Genomic DNA, 24,416 nt, shown 5'->3' on the forward strand with positions numbered 1-24,416 from the left:
CAGAAGGGACATAACTCGTAATAGCCACTGGTGGCACTACGATAGTGCCCAGGAATTCTAGCCTAGTTCGGCAAGGGTGGGAACTGGACTTTTAAAGTCAGTTAACTCTCTTGCCTCGGGCAGATGTCTGAGGCCTGCATCACTTTCCTCCCATTTCAGATGTCACTGATAGAATACTGACAATAAATTTTAATTTAAAGCGGATTAAACACACTCACTCACTCATGTTCAATTGTGATTGAAAATTCAATTATACTTATAATGATACGTAGTAAAGACTCGGCTTGGTCAATATGTATGAGTGAGTGAGTTAATCACATCGGCAATATTTCAGCCATATCCTGAAGAGAACAATTTAGACAGTAATAAATACATTAGGACTACAAAAAAACACCTGTCGACAAAGGACAGTTAAAGAAGTAGATTATCACAGATATATACTGAACAACAAACGTTCCTGTGACACCAGTATTTTAGTGTATTTTTCAAACAAGTAAAGTTTGATTTTCAATATTGTAGTACATGTATGGAATCAAGTCACAAAAACGCAACTGCTACAGAAAAGCATGCATTCCATGCAAAAGTTGACTTTTATGCAAGCCCCATGCATTTCACTACCCAAAAATGGGTATAAAAACATGTGCGTTAACGGGATTCCATATGCATTGTTTAGCATCGTGCAGACAACAACCACTCAGAAAAACAACACAATTACGCAATTATTCAACATTACGAAATGCCACGCCTGTCCGAAAATGAGCGTCTGCGAGCCATTGGTATGCTTGAAGCAGGATCGAGTCAACGTGATGTTGAAAGACAATTTAACGTCCACAGAAACACCATTTGGTGTTAAAGGCAACGTTTGCAGACGAATGCAGTCAGAGACCATCCTCGGAGTGGCAGGCCACCCGTAACCAATAATCGACAAGACAACTGGATTCAACACACCTACGAAATCGATTCCAGCCAGCAGTAGTGACTGCAAGAAGCATCCCTGGCTTTCGACTCACTCACTCACTATAAGGTCTCTCAAAAGGCAGTTTGGACTCTATTAAGGCTTCTGAAATGCTGAACTTTGCCATGAATTGTTCTCCTCATTGACATCATCATATTTTGTTTGAATGAGTTGGATTTTACTCGGGTTTTTTTAAAAACCAATTTATGGATTCAGAAACATTTCTCCATTAGAGGGGCGGTCGGGTAGCCTAGTGGTTAAAGCGTTCGCTCGTCACGCCGAAGACCCGGGTTCGATTCCCGACATGGGTACAATGTTTGAAGCCCATTTCTGGTGTCCCCCGCCATGATATTGCTGGAATATTGCTAAAAGCGGCGTAAAATCATACTCACTCACTCCATTTAGAAGGTTTATGGTGGTCAGAGTTTGTGTTGAGTAAATGTAAATGTGGGGTATTGAACAATGTTCTACAAAAGTACATTTATTCAGAAGTATTGTTGAAGGCTAATTGTCTTTGTGTTTGTTAAAACTTTGTCCTCAGAATTAATTCTGAAAACGATATTTGAATATAAATGGTCTTAGGAACTATTTATATGTGTCTGTCTTGTTGACAATAAAAGCTGTTGGCTACAAATCCAGATGAGCTACAGCAAGGCACTACTTTCTCGATCTCTGTTATATATTCTATCAATGAAAATTAGGTCATACTTACTTGGGTTGCTGGTCATGATATTCATTTTGTGAGTGAGTGAATGAGTTGGGTTTAACGCCGCTTTTAACAGTATTCCAATTATGTCACGGCGTGTCAGCTTAATGTCGGATGAAAGCCTGAAGTGATGCAGGTCTCAGACGTTTACCACTTCGGTGAAACCCACGAGCACGGGTATGGTGCTGACAAACCTAGAAACATAATCGGGGCGAATCAGGATTCGAACCCACAATCATAGGTTTCTGGCGTGCCCAAGGGACGCAACTCTGCATAGCGGCGCCTTAGACGACTGGGCCACCCATGCCCCATCATTTTGTGACGATGTCGTATTGGTCAGAGTAAAATTACTCATAGTATGAACCTAAAAATTAATTAAGCACCCCTGGTTTTACGAAACTAAATGTCTTGTGTAAGATGAAACGCTCATGCAATATGTTAACTGCATTAAAATCACAGTTGCAACCTAACGGCAAAATTGATCACCACGAAAATATAGATCAGAGAAGTTAGAGGATCAGGTATGAACGACGACTACTGTCCAAAATCGTTAATTGTTATCTTACAAAGATGATCACTAACCTAAACATAAGTGGCGATTGTAACCGTCCTGTGCCTGGATGACAGATTCTACCTATTTCCTCATTCCTCCAGTGAGTCTTCTGATACGATCACGAGGTAACTGCTGTCATTTCCGATGCAATGCAGCCTCTAAAGCTACCATATTCTGTAACTGGTGAATTGCCTGCAGCCGACGTCCAAGAATGTCACAAACATTTTCCAGTGCATTAAAATCTGGACCCACCGCGGGCCAAGGCGTCCTTGCACAACTGCAGTCTCAGACCGCGAACGATTGGGTCTAGCGTTGTCGTCTATGAGCACAGGTCGAGTGGCAGGTTTATGAGCGCCATTGAGATTACCTCGTACAGTCACTATGTCCAGTTTACACCATGGCGGAGCTTCCACCGTACGTGCTGATTCAATGTACCATGGGGTATACGTAGTGTTTCTGTGTCTCCACGCTGTCTGTGGCGTGCAGCAAGAATCTTCTTCATCAGACTAATGGATCCGTCGCCACGTCCTCTGATGCCAATGAAGTTGAGCCATACACCAAGCCTATCGAAGTGTCTGATGATGAGCAGTTAACAAGGGTCGTCTGATGACCCTTTGGGATTTCAACCCAAATAAGTTTAGCCGGTTTCGGACAGTTCTGATGGACAGATGCCTCTTGGGAAGCCATTGTTCTTTCAGTGCTTTACTCGTAACATAGACTAGATCCGATTCGGGGTGTCCCTGTTCGTGGACGGTCCTTTCGCGAAACCCTGGTATCATTACTTATTGATAGTGATTTATAAACACATGCTCAGTCTGGACCAGACAATCCAGTGATTGATATCATGAGCATCGACCCACGAAATAGGGATACGATGACATGCATCAACCATGTCAGTGAGTCTGACCACCCGATCCCATTAGTCGCCTCTTAAACAAGCACAGTCGCCTTTTACGGCAAGCATGGGTTGCTGAAGACCTATTCTACTTCGGATCTTCACGGGTCGTAAATCCGTATCTGTAAAATCCAGAAGAGACAATACAGTCACTGACATCATGATCATCGACCTACGCAACTGATATACGATGACTTCAAACAAGTCAGCCGGACCACACGATCCCGTTTGTCGCCTCTTACGACACGCAAGGTCGCCTCTTACGACAAACATATGTTCCTGAATACCATTCCAACACGGGTCTTCACGGACCAATTGGCATTCGTCGTCCTGATCATGTACAAGCCGTCGTGTCACTGGATCATTGTTTGGTGTGGCGTTAAACAATACACAAAACAAACAATATTTCAAATAAATATTCTTTAATGACATCTGTAAGGTTTACAGTATCATACAACCACGAACATGCTTTGTTTTTAGCCAAGGTTACCATTATCGATAATCGGTCTTAACAAAGGATTACGACAGGCGCCCAGTGCATCACAGAGCGGAAATGGCGAAGGCAAATGGTTTAGGATCTCCTGTAGGTCAATGTCTTCTTGTTCTGCGAAATGTAATAGATTGAAAAACATTGGTTGGTGGAATTACATAACACAAAGGATCTACGATGTCAAAATAACGATTTTCTCTCATGAGTGACATTTCAATTACCTTGACCTCAACCTGACGTGCGTCAAACGAACTTCCCAATCCCAAATGTCTCATACGTGATATATTATAGTCATAACTCTGAGGGAGACGAGTTGTTCTCAAAAGAAAATAGGGCAGCGGATAAATCCTGGCGGGGGCTACTTAATTGTGGCTATTTATGACTCTAATTATATGAATATAAACCAAGTCACCGAGCCTGACCACCGATCCCGTTAGAAGCGACTAACGGGATCGGGTGGTCAGGCTCGCTGACTTGGTTGATGCATGTCACCGTATCCGAATTGCGTGGATCGATGCTCATGTCAATCACTGGATTGTCTGGTCCATACTCGATTATTTACAGATCGCCGTCATATAGCTGGAATATTGCTGAGTGCGGCGCTAAACAACAAACACACCAATCCAAATCTTATCAATTGATACCACATGGTAATATCAAAAGTAGGTGAACAAACTGTTGCGATGCAGCTATAAATACGAAAAGGTGGATGGGTTATGCTTAAAGAATGTTATACACAATGTTTTTCGTAATTTTTGGAATAGTACATATGACTAGTGCCATATTTTGGATATTCTGAGCACTGATACAAGAAATACCAATACCAAGGCATTTTGTTAAAATTATACGAAACAGAAAGTGAATTATTGAATTGTAATCTGCATTATAAGGGTCACAAAAACTAGTTTCGCGTCTCATCTGAAATTTTGGTTTGGTTTATTGTTTAACGCCGCACTCAGCAATATTACAGCTATATGACGGCGGTCTGTAAACAATCGAATCCGTACCAGACAATCCAGTGATTTTCATCAAGAGCATTGAACCACGCAATTGGGATCAATGACTTGCATCAACCAAGCCTGCGAGCGTGAGCACCCGATCCCGTTAGTCGCCTTCTACGACAAGCATAGTCGTCTTTTACGGCAAGCATGGGTTGCTGAAGACCTATTCTACCCCGGATCTTCACGGTCCGTCTCATCTGAAAAAATGTGAACACTAAGGATTGCAACTGCACGATGTATGCACAGTATCTACCCTTATGTTCACTAGTCGACACTAGCGGTTGCAATATCAACCCCTAGTGTTTCAGTGACAGTAACAGTTGCGAATGCAATGCTTTGCGTTCATATGTTTACACCAGGGGTAGTTGCAACCCTTGGGTTCATAGTAACACTAAAGGTCAGGTGAATACTAGTGAGTGAGTGAGTTGGATTTAACGCCGCTTTTAACAGTATTCCAGTTATATCACGGCGTTCAGCTTAATGTGGGAGGAAAGCCCGAAGTGATGCAGGTCTCAGACGTTTACCACTTCGGTGAAACCCACGAGCACAGGTATGGTGCTGACAAACCTAGAAACATAATCGGTTCGAACCGGGATTCGAACCCACAATCATAGGTTTCTGGCGTGCCCAAGGGACGCAACTCTGCACAGCGAATCGCGGCGCCTTAGACGACTGGGCCTCCCGTGCCCCCCAGGTGAATTCTAGGGGTCGGGTTTATTGTAACGACATGGCTCCGAAGCATTCCTTGCAGAATGTGTGAGTGAGTGAGTATGGTTTTACGCCGCTTTTAGCAATATCCTGGCGGTGTAGAATGTGTAGAAAGTGGCCATCTGTTTCAACACTTGTGAGTCAGTTACCTGGCACTGGCGCTGCGAGGGTGACCCATACCAGCGTGATGAACAGAGCCAACTTCACAATCATTGTTGATGCTGAAACACGAACACTTTATTCAATCCATCCTCGATAACCCAGTGCATGATATCTCCAGCATATCATTAATACTCTTGTCCCTGGCCGTCCAAATAAATAACACCCCAAGCCTAAAGAAATTTGTTCGTTGGTGTTTTTGTTAATGTTCAGCTTAGATCGACTCTCTGATATTAGACATAAAATTATGTAGTCATGTTTTGTGTTGATGTTTGTCCTTGTTTGAGTTGGTTGGTTGGTTTGTTGTTTTACGCCGCACTCAGTAATATTCAAGCTATATGACGGCAGTCTGTAAATGATCGAATCTGGACCAGACAATCCAGTTATTGACATCATGAGCATCGATCCACGCAATTGGAATCGAGGACATGTATCAACCAAGTCAGCGAGCCTGACCACTCGATCCCGTTAGTCGCCTTTTAGGACAAGCATAGTCGCCTTTTACAGCAAGCATGGGTTGCTGAAGACCTATTCTTCCCCGGAATCTTCACGGGTCCCGTGTGTGAGTGGAACTCGAACAATGACTGATGTCAACAAGAAAAACACTCGATTTTTGTTTTGTTCTGGGTTTGTTTTTTTTGTTTAACGCCGCACTCAGCAATACTTCAGCTATATGACGGCGGTCTGGTCTGTAAATAATCGAGTCTGGACCAGACAATCCAGTGTTTGACATCATGAGAATCGATTCAGGCTATTGGGATCAATGACATGCATCAACCAAGTCAGCGAGCCTGACCACCCGCTTCCGTTAGTCGCCTTTTAGGACAAGCATAGTCACATTTTATTGCAAGCATGGATTGCTGAAGACCTATTCTATCCCGGATCTTCACATGTCAGAGTTAATTTAACAGTTTACAAAATAGAAAATTGAAATACATTACCAGTACGTGTATGAGAACAAATGCGTGGAACATGGAGAGCTATTTCGGTTCACAGAGCAACTTACATGTGTGTGTTCTTCTGTCGCTGGTTGCAGATAAGGATAAGAACCGAATTCATATTTCGTAATATAGCACACGTCAAGTTATTTCTGTTTTCCTCTATGCGATAATTAAATCGTGTCAATTTAATCTTGCCTGACGAAATTTATATGTTGTTTAACGTAAGCCCATTTATTACTCTTATGTACCAAAAACAACATGTAATCTGCAATTTAAATCTCCAATGCTTCATTTTCGAGTCTACAGGTTCTTCTACACTAAATCAGAACTGGTTGTGACAGTGCGGTTTTCGTTGCCTTCAGTGCAGATCAAGAGACATCTGCAGGCTGTGATTGGATGATATTGTGTAAGATTTTTATGTCTTTTAAATGCGCATCCATCCAGTAATATAAAATGCCCATATTTTTCAATATTTGGTGCTGACTTTTTTTACAAGATGACTTGTGCTTTATGTGAGCACAGATACGTTCAAGTAGGTGACATTTGGTGCGGAACTGGGGTTGGTGAGTTCAGCTTCCTGTACTCGGAAAAGGAGCTGGCTAGCCTCGGCAAAAATTTGTGTTTTTATTGCAGCTTTAAGGCCAGACTGTGCATATATACGAAAGCCTATTAGGACCAAATTCATTGATAACATTTTTTTTATTTAAATGTTGTAATTTCAAGTTGTAAAGTTGTATTTACAAGTTTCTAAAGGTGTAATTACAAGTTGTAAAGGTGTAATTACAAGTTAAAAAGGTGTAAATACGACTTAAAAAAGTTGTAGTTACATGTTTTTAAGGTGTAATTTCAAATTTAAAAGATGAAAATACAAGTTTTTAAAGGTGTAATAACTAGATTTAAAGGCGTAATTACAAGTTTAGAAATGGAAATAACAAGTTTTGAAAGGTGTAATTACAGGTTTGAAAAGGTGTAATTATGAGTTAGAAATGTGAAATTTCACTGAATGATCGAAGCATTTGAAGTTCTGTATTGCCTGAAGGACAGACGTAGAAGTATGGACGAGGACAATCAATCTTTCAAAACTTCTTATTTCCATTTCTAAACTTGTAATTACGCCTTAAAATCTTGTTTTTACACCTTTAAAACTTGTATTTTCATCTTTTAAACTTGAAATTACACCTCAAAAACATGTAACTACAACTTTTTATAAGTCGTAATTACACCTTTTTAACTTGTAATTACACCTTTATAACTTGTAATTATAACTTTACAACTCGTAATTACAACTTTAGAAACTTGTTAATACAACTTTACAACTTCTAATTACAACTTTTAAATAAAAAATGTTATCAATGAATTTGGCCCTAATAGGCTTTCGTACATATATGTAAATGTAATGGCTGCTGAATGCCTAGTTATTTTTTAAAAAGATATAACGTTACTATAGAAGTCTATGGGAAAACATTTGGTTGTGTGTAACCTTTACAGACCCGTGGAATGTTGCCCGGAGAGCGGAAGGTCTGGGTTTCGACCCCGATACCGAAAGACGTTAAAAGATTGTACTTGTTGTTACCGTGTCTAGCTCTCGGCATTAAGGACTAAAACAAGGACTGGTCGGCTCGGAGTATACTGTGTCTGAGTGGGGTATTCATGTAAAACGGCAGCATGTTATTTTAGTGGGGTAGCACCACAAAATCGTCATTCATCCCGGGCGAGTACAAACAGCCACACAGACACGTTGATTTGGCTGATTGCGTGTCAAATTATACCACGACGACGTGAGACGATACTCCTGATATCAAACATTGGTTGGTCAGAGCGAGACTCCATTGTCATCCAGCTGCATTCGTGACCAACTCGTGTTATTCCGGGACAAGCCGAATAGCGACTCGTGCCCCTCTCGTGGCCATTTTTGTGACCGGGTTCCGTCTTAGCGCAAAAGGGCATACCTAAAACAATTGTCAACTCGTTGTGTAAAGGTTCAGGTTTATTTCCCCATATATTCTATATATTTCAGATGCAATTTAAAGCACATCGGGACATGCGGAATTATACAGTATGATTAAACACATTTAACTGTGTCTTGGGTATATTTTTAGACGCAAGACATATGTAAAATCAAAAAATATTTCTGAGGGATTCTTTGACGAAGAACTTGAAATCATACGCGCATTCTGATTGGTTTGTCGTATTTTCGCACATAACATTCATCGATAGGGGGACGAGTCTTCTTGCAGGTTACGAAAAGGGGCGAGTGGTGACGAATGATCCAGCTGGAATCTATTTGGGTGCGGCGTTAAGCAACAAATATGCAAAGAAAGAAACAATCAATGCAGCAAGTTCTTGCTTCATTTTAGTTCTAAGTGAAAGTGTCGATTCACATTTCCGTCATATAGCTGGAATATAGTGAGGCAAACAAACAAATCGAACGCATATACTTTTTTACACATTGCAGAATTGGCCCACTTTCGATCACTGGTTCGAATTCGCCTTGACTACGTTTCTAGGTCTGTCTATACCATACCCATGTTCGTGGATGTAACAAAAACGCAAAACGTTTAAGATTTCTACTTAACGCCGCACTCGGGGCAATATTTCGGATATATGACGGTGGATCGTAAATAATCGAGTCTGACAATCCTGTGATTGACATAATGAGCATCGGGCCCGCAATTGGGATATGCATCCAACCATGTCACCAAGATTGACCATGTGTGACCACCCTCTGGGGGGCGGGGAGGGGGGAGGGGCGGTGTCCAGGGGGTCCTGACCATACACCACCGACCCAACCCCTTTTGGAATTTTGGAATACCAATCGAGTTCGTCGAAGGCAGTAAAATTGATAGTGAGGATTTTCGTTTTTGGACCCCTCCCTTTCAATAATGCTGGATCCACCCTTGGGGGAGACATCGGAGTTGACGGGACTGCGACGCAGATACAGCGTCAAGAAGTTTGCACAGAGAAAAAAGTCTAGTGAATTCTACTATCTCAATATCGAATAGCGGTCAGCAGGTTCGTTAACATCGAATGTACTGCATGGTAGCGAGGCAGTAAAGTAAATCTCCTTTCCTGTAAATAGTGGAGACGAGGCTTTTATTCTTAAAAGCTAACACAATAATATGTATATCATGTTGCATTACAGCAGATTACAATAATCATATCTAAAGCTTGGTTGATGCATGTCATCGTATCCCAATTGCGTGGATCGATGCTCATGATGTTAAACACTGGATTATCTGGTCCAAACTGGATTATTTACAGGCCGCCGTCATATGGCTGGAATATTGCTGAGCGCGGCGTTAAACAACAAACAATCATACCAAAAGACGTTAAAAGATGGTACTCGTTGTTACCCTGCCTGGCGTTCGGCATTAAGGAGCTGAAACATGAACTGGTCGGCTCGGAGTCAGTATACTGTGTCTGAGTGGTACTTCAGGGGGCCAGCACCATGAAATCGGCATTAGTTCGGACTAGTACAAGCAGCCACACACAAACACACAAACACACACTCACACACGTATATGCGCGCAATAAGTGCACTAACCTTGGACGCGACGTTAAACACAATTTCACCTCACCTCACCTCACCTCACCTCACCTCACCTCACCTCACCTCACCTCACCTCATTAAAACACACAGTGGCCAAACAAAAACGTCCAAAAAAGCTGACTGGATTGCTTGAGCTCGAGATATCTAGAGACTGCTGTGTTTGAACAGTTCTTATCGACCGTTAAGAATATGGTGACTTTCTGCTTCTGTTTGATCTGAAAGTCAGCTTGGTGGTTATAACGAAACATATCAACTATTATGTCAGTTTACAAACTTGACAATATATTCATCACATAATGATGTATTCAATGCCATCGATAGTGGTTTCGCTGAAAACATGTTCACATTTGTTTGAACTGTGCACCATGTCCCAAAGATAAAACAGCCATAAATGTTAATTCTCGATGCTGGATTCAACCCATTTAACCCTAAACGATTTAACCCATTTAACCCTCAACGATTTAAACCTCAACGTTCAACCCATTTCATCCTCCACGATTTAACCCATTTAACCCTCAACGATTCAACCCATTTAACCCTCAACTATATAACCCAGTTCACCCTCAACTATTCAACCCATTTCACCCTCAACGATTCAACCCATTTCACCCTCAACGATTTAACCCTCAACGAAGGATACAAAATGCTTCCTTTGTTTCCAAGGCTGTTTCTGAGGAAACGTCCCTCCACGAAATGACGGACACTCAACGGACTGAACTCAATTCCGTTACCCGACAGTCATGGCGGGAAATAATAAACGCAAAGGTCGCTTGATGGTTAGGAATAATTTAATTGTAGAATTCCTGCCTGTACTGGAGCCTTTAAATGAGTAGCCGCAACGCTGGTCCTTCAGCTACTTGCACAATTGCAGTGTTTCCAGTATAGATCATCCCCACTGTGAGAGCATGTCTATACTATGGGCCCAGTACCCGTATTTCCCAGCAACTGTTTGTCAGGAACAGCCAATGTAGGCAGCGGTGTGAAGTTCTCCAAGAGAGCAGCAAGGGATGCCCAGATAGGGTTAAACTTGAGCGGAATCGGCAGTTGGTCTTCTTGGTCTGTGTACAAAACACAACAGTTGATGGTTTATGCGTCTATAAAAGTGAGTGAGTGAGTATGGTTTTACGCCGCTTTTAGCAATATTCCAGCAATATCACGGCGGGGGACACCAGAAATGGGCTTCACACATTGTACCCATGTCGGGAATCGATCCTACGGTCATAGGTTTCGGTTATACCTAAGGGACATAACACTGCACAGCGAACTGGCTACTGGGCCACCCGTGCCCTTAAACCATAGTGATTGGGAATGGTTTTACGCCGCTTTGGGAAATATTCCAGCAACATCATGGCGCAGGACACACATTGTACCCATGTTGGAATCGAACCCGGGTCTTCGGCATGACGAGCGAACGCATTATCCACTGGGCTACCCCACCGCCCCCATTCACCAGAAAACATCGCAGAACAAGCAGTAATACATAGAGTCATATTTATTGAGTAGGTGGTTTACATGTGCAAGCTTAAATGTACCTTGTACTGGTGCTGCCAGGGTTATACATGCCAAGGCCACGAGCAGAGTTAACTTCAGAATCATTGTGGGTACACTTGACACTGAAACATCCAAGATGCCATCGAGAAACAGAAAAATCATGTAACAAAAAGCTGAAATACATCTTAAAACGAAAAAAATCTAGAAAATCTCCACGGAGATGGCCCGCGGTCGTTTACGACGCAGAGTAAAATAGGGTCCTTTTTTTCGTTGTTTTTTTTTGGCTAAGGCAACACTAGAATACTCTTCAGAGCAGCATCAAACGTTTTGCATTTTTGCTTTAAACCTCTTTCATTAAGGGATAGTCAGAACATACCAATTCAATGTGACTTCGTAATAAACAAACAAACGAATACAAGCCAAATACTTAAATATATTATGAAACACATGCATACAAAAATGTTTTGTTCAGGTCAGTGTACTTACATATAATGACAGGGACTAGTACTTGTTCAGACTAAAAAGGCTGCGTTAAGAATATTATACATTATCTTGAGCCGTGTGACCTCACTAACACTTATCTCGGTTCGAGGAGTGTTTGGGATAATCTGATTGGTGTCACACGTGTCTACAGCATTATTTGATTGTAATGAAATGAAGAGTACTTCATAGCATTAAACCTAGTATACCATCCTCGCTTATTCAGGGTATCATGTCTCCATGCCATTATGATAAATATAAAGAACCTGGACACTTCCGTACTGTACGAATGTCGAATGTCGAATGTCACGACGCCTCGGGACCGACCATTTGATATGGGGTGGGGGGACTCTACATATTTTTTTATAATAGATCAAAATGGTCTGAATATTACATGATATCATTTCAGTTCATACAGTCATACAGTTGTCTGGACCCGTGAAGATCTTCAGCAACCCATGTTTGACGTAAGAGGCGATCTGATAGTCAGGGTCGATGATTTAGTTGGTGCATGCAACCCGTGCTTGTCGTAAGAGGCGACTAACGGGATCGGGTGGTCAGGCTCAGTGATTTGATGCACGTCATCATGTCCCAACTGTGTGGATCGATGTTCATGATATAAATCACTGGATTGTCTGGTCCAGTCCAGTCGATTATTTACAGATAGCCGTCATATAGATGGAATATTGTTGAACGCCGTGTAAAACAACCAACTAACCGACTCAAGCTACACTGCCTCCACAGTGGACGTTTCATGAAAACAATTCTTGATTCGAATTCAAGCATTAGGCTTATCCTCTGTGACAAACCAACATATTTATTACTCTCTAAAGGATGATTGGACAAAAGTGAAAGCACTGAGCATCACGGAGCTTGAGACATCTATCATCGCAATGGACTTTGTCTCCGATCTATGCACAGGTAATGCGAAATCACAAATCTTGTCTTTCAACCCCAAGTTCTACAAAAAGTTTCACTGTTACGTACACAGTCGCCTTTGCAAATTATTAGAAATCGGAGTTTGTGTCCAACAGGAATTTCTCACTTTCTGTGATGGGAACTGTGACTCAAATTTGATCTGGAGTTGTGGGATATTGGATGTAGTTGGTTGGTTGGTTGATTTGTTGTTTAAAGCCGTACTCAGCAATATTCCAGCTGTATGACAGGTCCTTGTTTTGATCCTACTCTCCGTTGATTGGCTACTATGTGGGCGTGTCAACTTTTGTGCATAAATAAACAATCACCAGATTCATGGCACGCCACAATATGTATTCCTACACCTGGAATATATATCTCGTCAGTTGTGTCTGCTTTGATATGTACAACTGTTTTTGGTTAAACTATTGTAGATAACACATGCTTTCGTTGACGAATTTATTTTTAAGGATTGACTGTGTATTTTTTCGGTGCTCTGGGAATTCTTACGAAAGTTTGCACATCGGTTTTCCGATTCATATCTCAATGAACCGTAAAAGATACACAGTATATCCTTAAATGAAGATTTAATATAACGTACATGAGAATGTTTATTTGTTGTGCATCGCAACAATCACCAGTATTCCGCCTTTATGACGGCGGTCTGTTATATTGGCTGAATATTTTGTCCCAATAATTTTTATGCAAGGTACAAAAGTTATTACACATTTAATTTCACCCAAACTATCTAACATTGTCTCTAACCACATGGCTTGGTAAATGTTGTTTGTTTGTTTGTTGTTTAACAAACATTGTCCCTGTAGACGCCTCTTGCTGCTAACAGAACATTTCTTTGATCTGGTTTCAAGGGTTCTTCTGTTCAGCCCTATGCATCTAACAAGAGCTCAGCGCATTCTGTATTTCTTGACAATGGCCCCAGAAACAATCTGATTGATTATCACTTTCCCTTTATTTCCAGCGGAAATGTCTTGCGGATTTTACTTCATCAGAGACGATATTTGCTAGAAGCATCTTCTTCACAATCTTTTTAGGAAGTTTAGATGGCGATATACCAATGTTTCTCAGCTCCGTCTCTGTCCTCTTACGTGGAGTCAACTCGTCTGTTTTGATGTGATCAGTGGAAATGCCTGTCAACAGGGGTTTTGTTGTTGACAAAATACACTTCATGTTTCTTTCATATCTCTTAGATCTTGTATTTCCTCAACAAATTCTGATTCACAAATTTCATTCTATCTATTTCTCTTCTTTGTCTCGCCGTTGCACGATTTATCCGTTTTCTTGTTCCATATTTACTTATGGAAGTAAATAGCATCTGAACGACAAGTTGTTGTGGAGGAGACGTGTCTGATACAGTACTGCTGACCTGATTTTCATCCTCTTCAACATCTGTCCCTCTAGGGTTGTTTTGATTCCCATGTCAAACATCTTATTATTTCTTTTGCTCTCTCTCTTCTTCTCTCTGTGCTTGTGTACCAATTGAAGGACATTATGTCTTCGTTTCTTGGCGTCCTGCTTTCAGCTTTCAGCAATCAGAACATAGTATTTTCTTATTCTTTCCCTTTCTTTCTGATTGAAGTTTTCTCCTTTTTCAAGCTTTCTCTTTCTATTATCCCTCTGTATTTCCGCTTTTGTTGTTCCCATGTTGTCTTGCCTAAAATGTAACAATAATTAATATCAACTGAAAGATGTGATGCCTAAATTACAAATGTAATCTACGTTACTGTGTCTGTAATATTCGTGACTAATGGCTCTTAGATAGAATACCAAGTTACTACAATGAATAGTTGATAAAAATCACATTTAAATGCTTCCGACGCCCTGATAACATGAACTGTGACTGTGTGAACAGTTAAGGTTTAAAGAACCTGTGGTATTAAAGTCAGAGCTCGATTGCTTTGTAAGCTTCATTACCAAAACATCAATACCACTAGTTTGAATAATTAACCAAATTCCAAACTTTTTCATTGCTCAGAAAGTATATACTTATACATCAAATAAGAAAAAAAGAAATCACTATGCCAACTGTCATGCTCAAAATCCCATTTCCGATATTCAAATCGATACATTTTTACACACTCAAACACTACACTTGTAATCACGTTACTTTTATAAAAGTCATGATAATTTTCACACTCTTCATAAATGGTGCCTAGTTTCTTTTTAAAAAGAAACATGGCAGTCTCAGGTGTAATTATACATGTGTAATATATCATAAGCATATGTTTGCATAGAAAGCGGGTTTAAATACAATAACGACTCGAAATAGAGCTAACTATAAAACTTGAACATACCTTTGGAGTACAATAGCGGTCATGAAACGTGGGTCTAGAAAAGGCGTATAACTCTCGTCATCAATGCTGCGATGGGCAGACAACTCGAACATGCATACCGATAAAATATTGCCAGCAACATACAATACGATCACGAAGATTACATCACGAAAATTACACTTCGGTGTTACCTGAGGCAGAACATTATGTTTCGAGAAGATCAACTGATATTTTGTCTGTGACCTGGGTCACACCTTCGTGTTTGTTTCTAAAAAAGTAGTACACGGTGATGTGATGAATGTGATACAGACGATGATGTGGTCACGAAGATAGCATGCTTAAAACAACGGCGTTATTGTTCACGTGTTGAGCAATGTGTCCGTTTAAACATACATATAACAGTGAGTTAAAATTTAACGTCACATCGGCATTATTTCAGCCAGACGAGACCAAGTTAATATAAACAGAATTGAGTTATTTAGGCAAAGTGATATTTAAAAAACAATGTATGAAACATATTTGAGCATACTATATTTAGAAACAATTTATGAAACAGATTTGAGCATAACAATGTAATATATATAATTATAAAACACGGGCTATAGGCAACCAGTAACCAAAGCTAGGCCACCTCATTGGGGATCATGGGGACTTAAGTACCTCTGCTTCTTGCATGATACCCAACAGGATTTACGTTATCACTTTAGTTACTAGTGGTTGTGCACAATACTAGCCAATACAAAAAATACGCAGGAATGAGTTGGCTTAAAAACACTGGTTGATGATAGTTACATCGTTTATGACATTTCACAAAGCAAAGGAATTACCTAATACATCTCGTATGTTAAACTGTCTCATTAGGAGTATAATGAGATTCTTTACATTTGTTGTTATATGTTATACGTTAATGGTTTGTCATTATCACAAGGATTACAACAATCTGGAGACAATATGCATAAATCTTATTCTTCTGTTAACCCTTGTGTATATGTGTAAGTTTTACCCGTATTTACTATACCAATATGGGAACACATCTACGCACGTATTACCCATTATAAACTGGTAATTTCTGAAGTTACTATAAAGTAAATGCACCCTCGCTAGTAATAAGCACTTCAAGGTCAATTTGCCATGTAAAATAGTTCATGAAAATGTTTCTGCTGGGCTGTGGACTTTGTAATCACAAGGGATTCACAGTAAATCTGAAAAATCTCATTCTAAACCAACTGACAGAAATTGGTTTGTGTCATACATTTTTATGTATGTGAATAATAATTTGCTTTCTTTAAATTTGGTGTGCTGATTGTTTTCAACAAATGTATTGAAGGCTCGGCCAAGAAAGTTGAACTACCGTAAATATATTGTCCCCCCCCCCCCCTGTGTGACACGTAATTCCTATCACAGTCAGTGTAACTATCATCAACCAGTGTTTTAAGCCATCTCATTGCTGAGTAAGTGTTAATATTAGCTAGCATTGTGCACCACCACCAGTAGCTAAGGAATGTTTGCCGTAAAAGGCGACTGCGACTGCGACTGCGACTGCGACATGCGTGGTTCGATGCTCATGATGTCAATCAATGGATGGCAGACTCGTCTGGTCCAGACTCGATTACAGACCGCCGTCATATAGCTGAAATATTGCTGAGTACGGCGTTAAACAAACAGCTAAGAAGCTATGGTGATGACGTAAATCCTGCTTGGGTATCGTGCAAGAAGCTTAAGTTCCGTAAGTCCCCATGATACCATACGAATTTTATATCAATAATAAATTACTGTCCATCGTGGATTATCATTGATTTGTCCCTCGCTCGGGACAAGGCAAAATTATTCAACTCGGGCCATAAACTTAATTTGAGAAGCGAACGAGTTTTGAAATATGATGACAGTTGCAATTGTCATTATCAAATACAAAAATGCAGCTGTGATAGCAAAAGTCAGAGATAATAGTTTATTCACCGAGCGACGACAGTGGTCAAGATTCCGAGAAGAGCCTGGGCAGGGAATCTGAAGCTTGTCTTTGTGTAATGAAATCTGTGAGAGATTCTCTTGTCCTCTAATATACAGTCTAACTAGCTTCTGGAAATTTCTAGAAAAAGTGTCATCACAACATAGAATATTCTACATTCTAGCATCTAAATATTGTAACTTCCTCACAACTGCTTACATTAACTTACATTAACTACTACTACCTTCCTCACAGCTAATCACTGTCCAAATACAATGCAATGAGCTTCTGAGTGGGTGAGTGAGTTAGGTTTAACGCCGCTTTGAACAGTATTCAAGTTATATCACGGCGTGTCAGCTTAATGTGGGAGGAAAGCCCGAATTGATGCAGGTCTCAGACGTTTACAGCTTCGGTGAAACCCACGGGCACTGGTATGGTGCTGACAAACCAAGAAACATAATCGGGGCGAACCTGGATTCGAACCCACAACCATAGGTTTCTGGCGAGCCCAAGGGACGAAACTCTGCACAGCGAATCGCGGCGCCTTAGACGACTGGGCCACCCGTGCCACCCCAAAGAGCTTCTTACGAATCTTAACAGAAACAATGCAACACAGACCAATCAATGTTTAACAACAAAATACACTACCATATGACACTACATATCCTACTCAAAAAAGGACTGAAGCACCCAATTCTTTTTAATAACTATAGTCAACTATAGTATTATGAACATACATATAGAATACTAAACGAGCTCCCGTGTAATACCAATTTTATGAAACGAGTGATTAGTTCTGGTATCTGACGAGCGAAAGCTCGTCAGATACCACAACTATTCACGAGTTTCATAAAATTGGTTTTACACGGGAGCTCGTTTAGTATTTTATTTATTACTTGCCATTTACAACGTTTTTAGAATTATACTGTTGAGTATCCACGATCCACGGCAAAGTCCAGTTGAGTTTAACAGAATAATACTTCAAACACGTCAAAAGTTGAAAGGTATGAATTTAATACCATACAACGGTCCATCTTTAGAATTCACAAAATTATCGTAGGACTAAGACATTCGCAACTCACATACTTTAACTTAGACTAATGACTGTCGTTGCGCTACAATACGATCGCCTTGTGGAACGGGCCTTGTACCTCAAACCTTACAATAACGTCACTATACCCGATGACGTAATTTGTGGAATTTTGTTGCAAGACCCATCGGCGAAACAATGCCTAGTGACGTCACCCTAGCAACAAGGTTGCTGGGGTCATCGCGTGTGCTTAAGCCCCTCTCTGTGATCTATCAACTCCACACGCAATGTCTTTGAATAAGCCAAGTGATGTCGAGAGCTTTCAATATTTGTTCGTGAAACGTGTTCCGAGAGTACACAAGCACGCGTTTTGGTATTACACAATGTGTAATACAGCTGTATGTTTATTAAACAGGTGATCTCTTCACGGGCAAGTAATAACTGGAAGTCTTAACCTCTTCTGGTGGCCCTACTTGAGTAGTATAAAACAAGTTGTCATTGGACAGTCCCCTCGTGGCTGGGTGCAAAACAGAAACAGGTTTAATGGAATAGAGTGAGTGAGTGAGTATGGTTTTACGCCGCTTTTAGCAATATTCCAGCAATATCACGGCGGGGGACACCAGAAATGGGCTTCACACATTGTACCCATGTCGGGAATCGAACCCGGGTCTTCGGCGTGACGAGCGAACGCTTTAACCACTGGGCTACCCGACCGCCCCTTAATGGAATAGAAGATTGAGAAACACTGTTTCACAAATTAAAGATTAATCGTCATTCTGTTTATTTGGGACGTTTCAAAGTGTGAAAACACTTTAATTTCTGTCATTATGTTTTTCACTCCCAATGTTTAGCACTTCACATTCTTCTGAATCAATTAGACAGTCGTTGCTCTGAATGTAAAATCAGTAAAGACAATTGTAACACTACCAAATTGTACCCAAAAAACGTTACCTTTACGCGAGTATAAATAATTAAGTATGCCACGATATCTCTCCTACCTCGATAGGGGCTGTTGAGGAGTGATTTAAAAGTTGACTTGACGACTGGGTGTTTGGTCGTACGTCTATTTGGAGAAACGTTTAAGATTGGAGTCTATTGTATTGAATAAGACTTACAAAACCGTGTTCTCCAACTGACTCTGCCTCAGTAAACGAGAGTATCACAGCCATGCGAGCCGTACTTTTGATGGCCACGTTTGTGCAGATTAGCACTTCATTGGTGTGTAAACCCCAAGAGTGTGGCATGCAGAAAAAATCAGTTGTTTCAGGATTTTCCTATTTAGATTTGGCAGAAAAAAGGCAGAAGATGATCTGTTCTACATTCTGTTTGGCTGAATGTCGACCAGTGCTTGATGCATTCATGTTTATTACAGTTACTGCCGAACAAACCAAGGCTACAGCTCAACCGTCCCTGGTAGAAAAGCCTGTTAAAGGTAATACCACGACACATTTTCTATCAACCAATCACATTTGTTATCCTATCATTGTTTCATGTTAAACCAATGTGCGGAAACTTCCCATTGATCTATCTATTTGTAAGGTGAACATTTAGATTGGATCTAAAATATGATTTTGTTTTTTGGGAACAATTTCATAGCGTAACATAAGTCCAACTTACTAAAACTTAAACTTTTGTTTGAAAACAGCAATTTTATGTAAACAAAGATACCACCATTCTCGATTTCGGTTGAATGAACTTTAAAAAGTCCAGGGTCACCTTGTATAATTCCTACACAGATATGCATAGCATACGATATGTATGTGCCTGTCGGTATGGTCACATTCCATAATAAATGAAATCAAAGGATGGTTTTTAAAAATAAATAAATTAATTCTTCAAATGGTGATTTACATTTTTTTTAAATCCTTTATGGATGAAACCTAGAAATATTTATCCCTTGTGATGGGACAATCAATGCAGTCAAATGGCACAGAATGGAGGATCCTCAGAGTGAGTCTACTTTCAACAAATATTCATGTGTACAACGAGAATGGCTAATACGACATCGCCGGATTACGACCTCTTCAAATATAGACAGACAACCCAAGAAGGTGTAACGGATGGTGGGTTTAAATGCATGTAACATATTTATACCTAGATGGGTGTACACACCTCTTCTGCATACGATCTCTGATGTAACATCTAATGATAGGTTTAATATCACTGTGTGGAATTAGAAGTGGTGTCATCGATTTGTTGAGCGCTGCTTCAGCATCAGCATCAGCCATAGCGTTACCATAGTGGGTAGCCAACAAATTATGTCGTATTGGCCAGTAGCAACACCATTATATGATTTAATAATTTCGGATAAGAGGGGATGTTTACAAGATATATTTTAACGAGCCTGAAAACTGAGCGTCAGAACTGTAACTGTAAGTGCTTTGCTTGTTTACCAATATACTAGTATTAAAAATCTGTTGACATGGCATGGTATTCGGGTGTAAACATGCAACTATTATCTGGATGTCGTGATGATATACATGTAGTCCTTGATCCAATGGCATGTGCAGTGGCGCTGGCAACAACGTCACCATCCTTGGATCCATTTATAAGTGTCAAATGTGCTTCTTAACTGATTATTTTCTTGATGATAACCGATCCCGTTAGTCACCTCTTACGACAAGCATAGTCACCTCTTACGGGATGCATGGGTTGCTGAAGACTAATTCTACCCCGGATCATCATGGGTCTAACGAATAGTGATGATACCAGGTCAAATTTGAAAATGTCCACATACACCATAAGACGTTTTGAAAGCTTCACTGAGGCCTTGAATGTTGCTACTTGGTGATCGGACAACATCTGAGCAAGAGTCGAATGATGTTCTTTGAAATCTTGGTAGAAAGAGCATTCTCGATTGTATCTCAAAAAGTGTAAAATGTAAACACCAAAGGCTGGAGCTGCAGGGAAAGTTGAAGTCATCCCCCTTGACCTACAGTCTTGTGGAGATTGCTTTTTCGCACTAGCTCTCTATGCGTCGATCTAAATATGATTTTTTGTTTTTTTGATTGTTGTTTTACGCCGCACGCAGCAATATTCCAGCTATATGACGGCGGTCTGTACATAAATCCAGTGATTGACATCACTAGCATCGATCCACGCAATTGGGATTCGATGATATGCATCAACCAAGTCAGCGAGCCTGACCACCCGATCTCGTTTGTAGCCTTTTACAACAAGCATAGTCGATTTTTACGGAAAGCATAGGTTGCTGAAGACCTTGTATTAGTAACATTTGTGAATTTTGCCGAATTTAAAAAATGTGTATGTACAATGAATTTTGGAAATGTGGAAGTTATCAAATGTTTTGAGCCTAAACAATTGTAATAAGTAGATAACGACGAGCATTCTCTACCTTAATAAGCGACTCTATACAACACAATGGAGAATGCCCAAATACTAGTTCTAGATTGTCTAACAAGACAACGCACCAGCACACACCAGCTGGGTTGAAATGGATGCTGTTCGAGAATATGGGTTCGAACTGTGACCTACAGATCTAGGCCCCAGTGATTTCCACTTCTTCCCTAAATTGAAAAAGCACCTGCGGGATTGAAAATTTGAAGACAACAATTGACTGCTTGACTTCAATATATCCGGCATTAATGATTGGAAAACCAGATGGAACAAGTGTGTGAAACTTGAAGGGGACTATTTTGAAAAATATTTGTAACTTTAATCAGAATTTCAACTTAAAGTTAGTGAGGCTCAAAAACTTTTGATATCCCCTCGTAAAAGTACTTTGTTTATTAAATAAATTAAATCTTAACAAATATGAAGATTGAAAGGCAGCTGGACCTATACTGACACTGTACTTGAATACTCACGTTTTATTGACTCCTAAATGTTCTCCGTCCTCCGAATTTATACTTGTCAGTCTTTTAGGTACTTCATCCTCACCCAGCTTAGACATCCTCACTTAGACATCTTCCATTCTTTGATTTGTAGCACAAACCACCATTGTCTTTTGCACTTTCCTCTGAAATTTCTTTTAGCAAAATCAGTGCCTACGATTTTGAATAGGTTCTGTCTTTGACGAAAATGGAGATCTCACTGATCTCTTCTTGTTCACACTATTGTGTGTATGCTGACACATGAATTATGACATACACAACTGTATGCCTATCCATAACATCGCATATGGCAATCTTTCAATTCCTGTAACGTGGTACTGCTGCAGTTTTTTTGGTCTTCCAACAAAGCCATGTTAACACGTTTGAAGAAAGAATAAAAAAGTCGGCAATGTTTAAATTATACACCAATTTCAATTATATAATTGAAATGTTGGACGAGAGGATTACGTAAACATGTAAAATTTGTGCCACGTTGACAAACACTGGTAAACATCAATGTAGCTGACATCTTTGTAAAATATTAACCGATTATTAACTGATATGCACGAAAATCTATGCAATTTATACGTCCTTGATTTAGCCAGCTGAAACATGGAGACCATCATTTATCAAGTCGTGCAGAAACACAGAATGAAACATGAAACGCCCCTACCCTTCTCTCTACCACTCTCAAAAAGACATACATGTACGTAAAACAACTGATGCAAGCTTACAGATACGCACTCAGAAACACCCAGATACACTAACAAAGATTTCATCGACTATAACATTTATTTACACTAGAAGTCATAATTCAACAGAGTCACTTATCAACGCGAGGCCCGGGTCACTATTTAACGACTTGGTAAGGTGACAGGTCACTTTTCAACTGTTGAAAATTGACCCTGGTCTGTTGAAAATTGAGATCGGATATTTTTTCAACATTGAAAACTGACTCCCGGGTCACTTTTCAACTTAGGTCCATATTCAATGTCACACCGGCAATAATGTACCCTTATCCAACACATTACTTCAACCCTAACTTTGCCTAGACGGGTGGTAGAATGAGCCCGATTCTATCAATCGGCTGGTCATGTCAAGCCCTGTATATACACTATTTCGCACAGACCTTTGGTATTTAAAAATAAATGTATTCTAAATGTCTGTTCTGTATATGTCAATCTATAAACTTGCTTAGATCCCTCTGCACAGAAGGCGGTGGCTTATGGGCCAATCAGGTGATTCTGTACGTCGCCAATTAATTGTCCATTAGCTTTTCGTGTGACATATGCTGGAGTATACCACCCCTTTAACCTCGGTCTTTGCAGCTTTGAGATCTGTTGCAGCATAAGACTGTCCATGGGGGGTGGGGAAAAGGGGTGCTGAATCATTTTCCTTTTGACATGCCCTCCAACACCTAGCTAAATCCGTTTGCAATCTCCAAAGGTATCGCTGGTATCTGCGGGGAGGTTTTAAATGTCAACAAACTTTGATCCGGTCCTCTCCTTGTAGAGTATGCAAAGACACAGCAATCCATAAATCTGCTCAAACTGTAGAGTTTGTCAACATCAAGGTTGCTGTTTCTGAGCACAAAACTCTGAACTCATGTTAGGGCATTTTCCCCGACAGAGCACGCTGCCTGTCCGACATGTCCGAAGTTCAAATTGTCACAGAACTTGTCAAACAGTCAGGCACAGCTGTGAAGCGGTTTTCAGTCAAGAAGGATGGTGAATTTCAACCGACCAAACACCGATCTCTTGCCTGTTCGAAAATCGTATCAATCTATCACAGCTGGTTTTTGTAGCATTGGAGTGGAGGTGTACATCCCCAATCCTTTCCGATGCTCATCCACCTGCCAGGCGTTTTGACATGGCCTGCCTCTGCTGTTTGTTACCGCTGCGATGACAAACAGGAGAGCACTGACTGCAGGAAGTATGTGAATTTTTCAAACTGCGGTGGGAACCATATGGCATCTTCTCAATCCTGTCCTGTGTGGCAATTCCATTGTATTAAGAAGAATTGGAATGAATTTTGATTTGAGTGAACTTTTAATTCAAGTTTTTAAACCGTCAGCTTTTTGTCTCCAAGAAACAGACCTAAAACCACACATCTATTTGATATCCGTCAGTACAGTTCTTACCACTCGTTTTCCCCCTCCTCCTTCTTCTGTCCTGATGAAGCAGGGCATGATCCATAGCCCTGTCCCACTTAACACTACTCTACAAGCTCCTTTGCTGTCTGTGTTACTTTGAACATAGCGTTTACATTATGTTCAGTGTGTCTTCCCACCTGATCTTCAGACTTTGTACGATCAGCTCCAGAAGCCCTGTATCATCATGGGCTATTTAAACGGTCATAATCCCCTATGGGGGAGTACTGATACAAATAAGGGAAAAGTCCTTGACGACGTTATCTCAAACAATGATTTATGCATCTTCAATGATGGTTCTAACATCTATCTGCATCCTGCCAC

General features: G+C 40.4%; 1 long non-coding RNA gene across 1 annotated transcript; it reads right to left on the reverse strand.

The window, feature by feature from the left end:
• Positions 1-3,514: 3,514 nt before the first annotated feature.
• On the reverse strand, positions 3,515-5,732 carry LOC139455394 (uncharacterized). The gene is made up of 2 exons (XR_011652475.1): positions 5,458-5,732; positions 3,515-3,713 (listed from the first exon to the last, which is right to left on the reverse strand). It is a non-coding gene; the product is annotated as an uncharacterized lncRNA (long non-coding RNA).
• Between the last annotated feature and the right edge of the window lie 18,684 nt (positions 5,733-24,416).

This window comes from Haliotis cracherodii, unplaced genomic scaffold, assembly GCF_022045235.1.
Source record: "Haliotis cracherodii isolate W230 unplaced genomic scaffold, xgHalCrac1.p SCAF_11, whole genome shotgun sequence".
Lineage (NCBI taxonomy): Eukaryota > Metazoa > Mollusca > Gastropoda > Lepetellida > Haliotidae > Haliotis > Haliotis cracherodii.